Source organism: Petaurus breviceps, unplaced genomic scaffold (genome assembly GCF_028583685.1).
Source record: "Petaurus breviceps papuanus isolate PSGF00001 unplaced genomic scaffold, PetGlider_PUasm1.0 175, whole genome shotgun sequence".
NCBI classification, from domain to species: Eukaryota; Metazoa; Chordata; class Mammalia; order Diprotodontia; family Petauridae; genus Petaurus; species Petaurus breviceps.
Genome location: NW_027185764.1, coordinates 42,065,902 through 42,074,237, shown reverse-complemented (window position 1 = coordinate 42,074,237; position 8,336 = coordinate 42,065,902). Strand labels below are relative to the sequence as shown.

Here is an 8,336-nt window from a genome sequence, read left to right as displayed (position 1 = left end):
ACTATTCTTACTACATCAAGGTGAACATTGACAAATGGGGGCAACTATATTTTTTCTTTTGGATTGAGTGATACCATATGTTAACATTCCAAATTAAGAAACCTGAAATAGACCTCATAGTAAATTTTTGTAATGTTAGAGAAATTCCTAAATTCACATTATATCCATTTTCTGTATAGTTTTTCTCTCAGGGATGGGGCAGGGACACTGCAAAACTGAATGGGTAAGAAGAGTTGTGGAGTTCCTCCTAGATCCAGAAGAAAAAACTACATGAGGAGTTTTGAAATAATTTGTAGCTCTAAGAGTTATTGAATACAGCTATTCCTATTTGGAGGAAAAGGATACTATAAATGCATTCTGAGACAAGTTATGCATTTGAAGGAATTGTTCCTTCTATAATACCTTCTCTACCTTCCCACAAACACCCATTTTTATCCCTGTGTATGAATGGATTTGAACCTAAATGTGGTTGTTCTGTTACAAATGCATCCTTAGGTATGGAAGACAGCATGGAAGAAGCATAGAAAAAGAGATGTATTACTACAGATCATCAACTTATTTGGAGAAAAGAACAAAATAAAAAATATACTAGAAAAATGTTAAAAATGAAAATACATGGTGCACAATTAAAACAAATACAACTTGACATATTTAATGAAGTTATTGATGCAAAAAAGCAGCATTGGACAGAGGAGGAAATAGATTTTAAAAAACTAACAATAACATCATTTCTTTTTCTTTTTAAAATTATTTTAATTGACATTTTTTGTTCTTATAATATCACATTTTGCACTGTATCTTTCTACCCACTCCATTCCAAAGAGGCATTCCTTATAACAAGAAATTTTTACAAAGGGGGGAAAATTTTTCCACAAAGCTAAACAATATATGGTGAAAAAATCTAATATAAGTCCAGGATTTTCACTTCTTCTTCCACCTCTTCAAAGAAGCAAAATGGGGAGAGGTGCCTTCTCATACTCTTCCTTAGGGACAAGCTTCATCAGGATAATTTCATAGCATTCAGTTTTGATTTTTGTTGCTGTTAATTTAATTGTTGAGGTGATTATCTCTTGTTTCCCTCATTCTTCTTATTTCATCCAACATTGGTTTATCTAACTCTTTTCTCGCTTCTCTGTATTTGTAATAGCCATCATTTTTAATATTATAAAGCTGTTCTATTACATTCATTACTACAATTTGTTTGGTGATTCCTAACCAATGCAAATTATTTTGTTTCCAGTTAATTCTACTACTAAAGTACTGCTATAAATATTTTGAATATGTATTTGATGTCTTTATTTTTCTCATTTAACTCTTATCTATGAACTATCTAGTTCAAATGATACAGACATTTTATACAATTCTTAAATTCTAAATTTCCAGAATGGTTAGACTAATTTAAAATTCTGTCCATAGTTTATCAGTACACCCATCTTCTCATGACCTCTCCAGTATTGATTATCCTCATATTTTGTCATCTTTGCCATTTCCCCTGCATTATATGAAATCTAAATTATTTTGATGTGCATTTCTCTTATTGTGAGTGTTTTAGAGCGTTCTTTCTTATGACTATCATTAGTATGCAATTTTTCTTTTGAAAATGGTTTGTTCATATCCTTTGATCATTTATCTATCAGGGAATGACTTTTAATCATATACATTTACGCAAGTTGCTCATATATCTTGGATATCAGCTGACAGATATTTCACATAAAGATTTCTTTCTCTTCTTATCCTACTTAAATGAATTTTATTCATTAATAAGTTTTATGTTTTTTTTTTATCTAATTGTACCAAAACTTATGGAATGCAGCAAAAACAATAATCAGAGGAAAATTTCTATCATTAAATGCTTACATCAACAAAATAGAGAAATAATAGATCAATGAATTCAGAGTTGAATTAAAAAAAAAACTAGAAAAAGAACAAATTAAAAATCCTTAATTAAACACCAGATTGGAAATGCTGAAAATTAAAGATGAAATTAAGAAAATTGAATATAATAAAAAATAAAGCTAGGAGCTGACTTTATGAAAAAAAAACTAAAATAGATAAACCATTGGTTAATATGATTTCCAAAAAGAGAGATGAAAAACAAATCACTATTATTGAAACTGAAAAAGGTGAATAAACCCCTAATAAAGATGAAATTAAAGCAATTATTGAGAGTTATTTCCCAATTATATGCCAATAAATTTAACAATTTAAGAAAAATGGAAGAATACTTACAAAATATAAACTTCTGACATTAATATAAGAGGAAATAGAACATCTTAATATGCCTATTTTAGAAAAAGAAATTGAACATGCCATAAATGACCTTTCTAACAAGAAAGCATCAGGACCAGATGGACTTACAAGCAAATGCTATCAAACATTTAAAGATCAGCTAATTCCAATATCAAATAAATTATTTGGAATAATAGGCAAAGAAAGAGTCCTACCAAATTCTTTTTATGAAACAAATATTGTGCTGATATCTAAACCAGAAAGAGCAATAATAGAAAAAGAACACTATAGATTTATTTTTCTACTGAATATTGATGCAAAAATCCTAAATAAAATACAAGCTAGAAGACTACAGCAATATATCACAAAGATTATACACTCTTAGTACGTGGGACTTATGCCAAGAATGCAGAGCTGGTTGAATATAAGGAAAACTATAATCGATTATGTAAATAACAAAATCAACAAAAATCATGTGATTAGATCAATAGATGCAGAAAAAGACTTTTGACAAAATACAACATTCATTCCTATTTTTAAAAATACTTTAAAGTATAGGTATAGTATTTTATTTTCTTAATGTTAAGATTTTTCCTTGTTCATATTTATTTAATTAATTTGATTTTTTTCCTTTTTCTTTTTCAAGTTTTATAAAAGTTTATAAATTTTGCTATTCTTTTCAGATAATCAGCATTTTAGTATTTGTTTACCAATTCTATAATATTTGGTTTCCAATTTGTTTCTCCTCTAATTTTCAGGATTTCCTTTATCATACAATTTTAATTGTATTCATTTATTTATTTTAAATTGCATATGCAATTAACCAATCCTGTCTCTTTTCTATTTTAATGGAAACATAATGTTTAGGAACACAATTTTTCCTCCGATTTAGCTGCATTTCAGAAATGTTTTTGTCTAATCATTGTCATTGATTTAATATAGTTATTGCTTCTATATTACTTGAGATACTCATTGTTCAGGATTTCATTATTCAGTTTCCTTTTAGGTCTGTGTCTTTTGCTTGAAAAATTGTCCTGATTACTTTTTCATTGCTTTATGGTCTTCAAAGGATGTATAATTTTGTAATTTCTATGTGCCCTACTCCACCAATTTTTTTTATAAAGGTGCTATGTCATCCTGAGTAGAAATAGGCTTCTAATATTCCATTTCAGAAAATGCCATAAATCTTTTAGCATTTAATTATCCTGAAGCATTTTCAGTTCTTTATTTTCCCTTTTGTTTGTCTATTAGCTTTATTCAGCTCTGAAAGAGGAATGTTAAAGGCTCCTACTTTATATGTCTTTCTGTAAATCAGTTAATTTTTCTCTTATAATGTCATGCCATTTGGTGCATATATGTTTAATATTGATGTTGGTTAAAAAAGTCAAATCAAAAAAATTATCACTGACATCCCAGAAAATTATGATATGACTTAGAATAGAGATGATAACCACGAACAAGATAAAGAAGATGGTCAGAAAGACTGGAGAATTGCCTAAAGTTGGCAGGTGATAGCAAAAGGGATAAATATAGACTTGTACTAGTATTGGAATGACCCAGACTTAACAGAAGAAAAAAAGAGTTTACCTCATTTCCTCTTAGCTCTCTTAAAGGTAGACATGGGAAAAGTGGAAAGACTTTAAAGCAGTGTGTATCCCAAGGAGTAAACAAGGTTTCTTTGAAAAGGGTGAGATAGAAGAAGAAACCAAAGCTTAGAAGAGTTTATAATAGAGCAAAAATACCAAAGGACATAGCAGAATGACATAGGAATTAAGAATGTACTTGTGGGACCTATATGTTTAATTAAAATAGTGTTTGAAAGAAGATTATGTAGACATGTAGCTTTCATCTAAGGAAGTGAGACCAAATGATAGGGATTAGGAACCAGAAAGACAAAAAGCAGAATTTTTCATTCACTGAATATACAAACCAGGAAAATTAATCCTTCTCCAGTTGAATATAAAATTCTCCACATTTCCAGGAAGAAAGTTCTTACGATAGATGACCTTCTCACCTTGAAAGCTTACCACAACCAATTTTGGAGAGAGAGAAGGGCTACTAATAAGGAGATCTGTGTCACTCTGGAAATGGCCCATTAGTTTTTGATAGCACTACAGAAGTATAATAGTGTATGAGTAATGTGCTATGAGTCAGTAATCTTGGGTTCTATTACCAATTCTACTGCCAGCTGCTATAACTATGTGATCTTTGTTGTTATTCAGTTGTTTTTCAGCCATGTCCAACTCATTGTAACTCCAATCATGGTTTTCTTGGCAAAGATACTGGAGTGATTTGCCATTTCCTTTTCCAGCTCATTTTATAGATGAGGAACTGAGGCAAACAAAGTTAAGCGACTTGCCCAGGATCACAAAGCCAATAAGTATCTGTGGCCAGATTTGAATTCAAGAAGATGAGTCTTCCTAACTCAAGGTGTGACAATTTATCCCCTGTGCCACCCAGCTGCCCATATGATCTTTACTACTTAACTATTCTTAAGCTTGATTGTTCATAGGACAAGCAAGTCAGTTGAAGTAGATGTCTCTTTCCAGCTCTAAAATTCCATGGAGACTTTTGGGAGAATTATTTTTTTATTTATTTCTTTAAAGGACATGCTTATTCATTTATGCTGGTTTTCATTTTTATATACAATGTAAACAATCTTTACTGTCTACCATGAAAAGGAATTGTTTACTCATTAAATAAACGTACCGATTACTGGCAACTTATCTTATAAGGAAACAATTTTATAGCATTCAGTTTATTCATTCTTTCATATATTTCCCAAACAGAAGAGAATCATTTATAAGTACTAAGTATCAATAACACCTTAAAAGTAAAAGTGATACTGCTACATTATAAGCATATTAATGATGAAAATAATTAGTTATGCAATTAGTCTTTGGCCAGATGAGACATGTGCAGAAGATATGCAGGTCTAGGCATTTTAGATTAGGTAGCACCTGACTTACCTAGAGAGAAAAAAAAATAAGAAAAAACTTGTTAAGAGCACTGCTGTTTTAATTAGAGATGTACATCTTGAAGCACTTACTATTTGCTGTTTTTCCTGCTTGTGAAAAACACCTGCTCCTCTATAGTTACCTGATCTAGTCAATGCCCCCAAATTGAAAGAGTGAGCAGTTGATATCAAATCGTTTTATATCTGAATCATAACTCAGTTCAAATAAATCAATGAAAAGGGAAGGCTAAAAGAAAAATAAAAGGTGGGTCAGAGCCAACCAGTACATCAATTTGTTTTGAGTATGTCAATGAAAAAGAAATTCCTTTCCCCTTGACTATCAACAGTGGTACTAACAGTTGTTTTTTTTTTAAGTTCTCTCACCACCAGATACAAAAGTCTCCACATAATTAAAAGGCAAAGCTGTGTTAACACAATATATGAGGCTTTCAAAATTTGATTTGGAGATCTGAATACATTTTCTAAAGTCAAAAGGAATGTGCCAGATCTTTTCCAAATATACCCTTTGTATCCAAATAAGATTGACTCAGAAAAGGAAAAATCAGGATTGAAACTACTTATTCCACGAATTATTCCCAGAACCCTGCATTTCTCCACTGATTTTCCAAACTTCTGTGAAAAAGTCTACCTAATCATAAAAGTCTACCTAACCATATTCTTCTTTAAGCAAAATCTATAGCTTCATAGTCTTTTTAAAGAATATGACAATGGTAGATAAAATAACTCAGTGTGTCCAGCTGGATTTATTATTTCAGATAAAGTCAAAGATTTAATTCTTTCCCTTTTCTTGAGAGCCACAAAGTATTGCACAATAGACACCTTTTAATATCTAAAGAGAATTTTCAAAAGGCTCTGAAGACAGTTTTCCTCACACTTCCTTTGTCAAAAAAGGGAAGGCAATGTACTCAAAGCAGGAAAGTAAGAGTTGTCATTCCATCTATTCATCAAAGTGTGACAAAGTGAGGGAACTGTCCAAGACTGAAAAAAAGGGATATGATGAGCTCAACATCATAACAGATGAATAGCAAAGCAATATCAGTTCCTCCCCAACTCTCATCCCACCCCCCCCAAAAAAAACTCTCCAAATTTTGCTTGAGCATTTCTTGAATATCACCAAATGCCCTATTTTTAAAACCTCATTTTTTCATGGTGTTTCTCTATTGAGCATAAATTGCAGGAAAATTCAAATATTACAATCTTACACAGCTGGGAATATCAATTGGGTTTACCAACAAATAAGAGAATTCATGGAAGTTTGACAAAGCAATGTGTATCCCAGGAACCATGATAATACCTACAAAGCTATATTCTTTAAATATCCTTTCTTCTAGGAAAAAGAAACAAAATAAAAAAATCATACAACTATACTACATTTAAGACAAAAAAAACACATCTTTTTCTCCCTATATAACAACATTAGTCCTTCTATCCAAATATTCTTTTAACTACAACAGCTGCTACCTGTTTGCCTAATAAGTTAAGTGCAATGTCTTGTATCAAGACAGGATAATAGGTTGGAACCTAGGAGAAATTGTTGAGGACATCTAGTTAAGCCTCATTTTACAGGTGCTCAATGAGTAATAGCCTAGTCTCTCCCTCCATATAAAATAAGCTATTTTTTCCTAAAAGGCGCTGAGAACTTCCTCAATATTTGATTGGCCATTCAGACTGTTGATGTCTCTTCATCATTGCATCAGTACAAAGCAGCCAAGAGGAGACTCAACTATGCTCTAATACTTGGCCCCAGTATCAGATTACTCAGGTCAAGATACTTCACTAAATTCAATCCCCTTGTAGTATCCTGAGGGGCTATCCTTGATCAATGTCCTCTGGCTATGACTAAATAAATCTCTTTCTATTAACTTTTCAATGACCTGTGTTTCATTCTTTTCTAGTATCAAATCTACACTGCTGGCACCTAACCTGAGTCATTTCTAGCTTAGAGCAGCAAGTGAGGAAAATGAGGCCCAGAGAAGTTATATTACTTGCCCAAGTCAACACAGATATGAAATGGTAGAACTGGTGTGCACACACAATCAAAATTTCACCATAGTTAAATATAAACAAATCTTTCATCAGTTAGCATAATATACCCATATAAAAAGCCATGGAACACTGATTCATTTGTTCATTTAATAATGCTTATTAAATAAATGCTGAATAGGAGATATCTAATGATTACATTTCTGTTGCTTCAGTTGCAATAGAATTGTTTTATCGTAGATTTTCAGAGTTGGAAGGGATTTTAGAGTCTGTCGAGTCCAACTTCCCACCTGATGTAGGTACAGCTTTCTAATCAGATTGCTATCCAAGTTCTTCTTAAATACTTCCAAGGAAAGTAAGCTTACTACCTCATGAGGCAGCACATCATACTGTTGGATAACTCTAATAATTATAAGGTCATTTTATATAATAGACTTAAGTATGCCTCCCAGTGATAGATAGATGGATGAACAGATGGAGAGATGGATCACTAAATGGATAGAAAGAGATAATTGCTGACTGACTGGATGATTGTATGGATGGATTGGATGGATGGGTGGGTGGATGGATGGATGGAAGTGGTAGCTAGGGTGGCACTGTGGATAGAATGCTTGTCCTAAAGTCAGGAAGACCTGAATTTAAATCCAGCCTCAGACACTTACTAGCTATGTGACTGAACCCGGACTCATTTAACCCTGTTTCTCTCAGTTTTCTCATCTGTAAAATGAGCTAGAGAAGAAAATGGCAAATCATTCTAGTGTCTTTGCCAAGAAAAGCCAAAATGGGGTCACAAAGAGTCTGACATGATTGAAACAACAACAAAATGACAGAGAGACAGAGAGAGAGAGAGACAGAGAGAGAGAGAGAGACAGAGAGAGACAGAGAGAGAGAGAGAGAGAGAGAGAGAGAGAGAGAGACAGAGAGAGAGACAGAGACAGAGAGAGACAGAGACAGAGACAGAGAGAGAGACAGAGAGAGACAGAGAGAGAGACAGAGACAGAGACAGAGAGAGACAGAGAGAGACAGAGAGAGACAGAGAGGAAGGGAGGGAGGGAGGGAAAGAGAGAAATGTTAGATGATAGATAAATAAGTAGATAGATAGATAGATAGATAGATAGATAGATAGATAGATAGATAGATAGATAGA

At 32.5% G+C, this 8,336-nt stretch overlaps 1 long non-coding RNA gene across 2 annotated transcripts in view; it reads right to left on the bottom strand.

Moving 5' to 3' along the window:
• Positions 1-4,798: 4,798 nt before the first annotated feature.
• The window catches only part of LOC138158824 (uncharacterized), a 107,217-nt gene continuing 103,679 nt past the window's right edge, over positions 4,799-8,336 (bottom strand). For both annotated transcript variants that reach the window (XR_011167728.1, XR_011167729.1), the window contains one exon: positions 4,799-5,198. This is a non-coding gene — a long non-coding RNA (uncharacterized lncRNA). The remainder of the gene's footprint in view (positions 5,199-8,336) is intronic.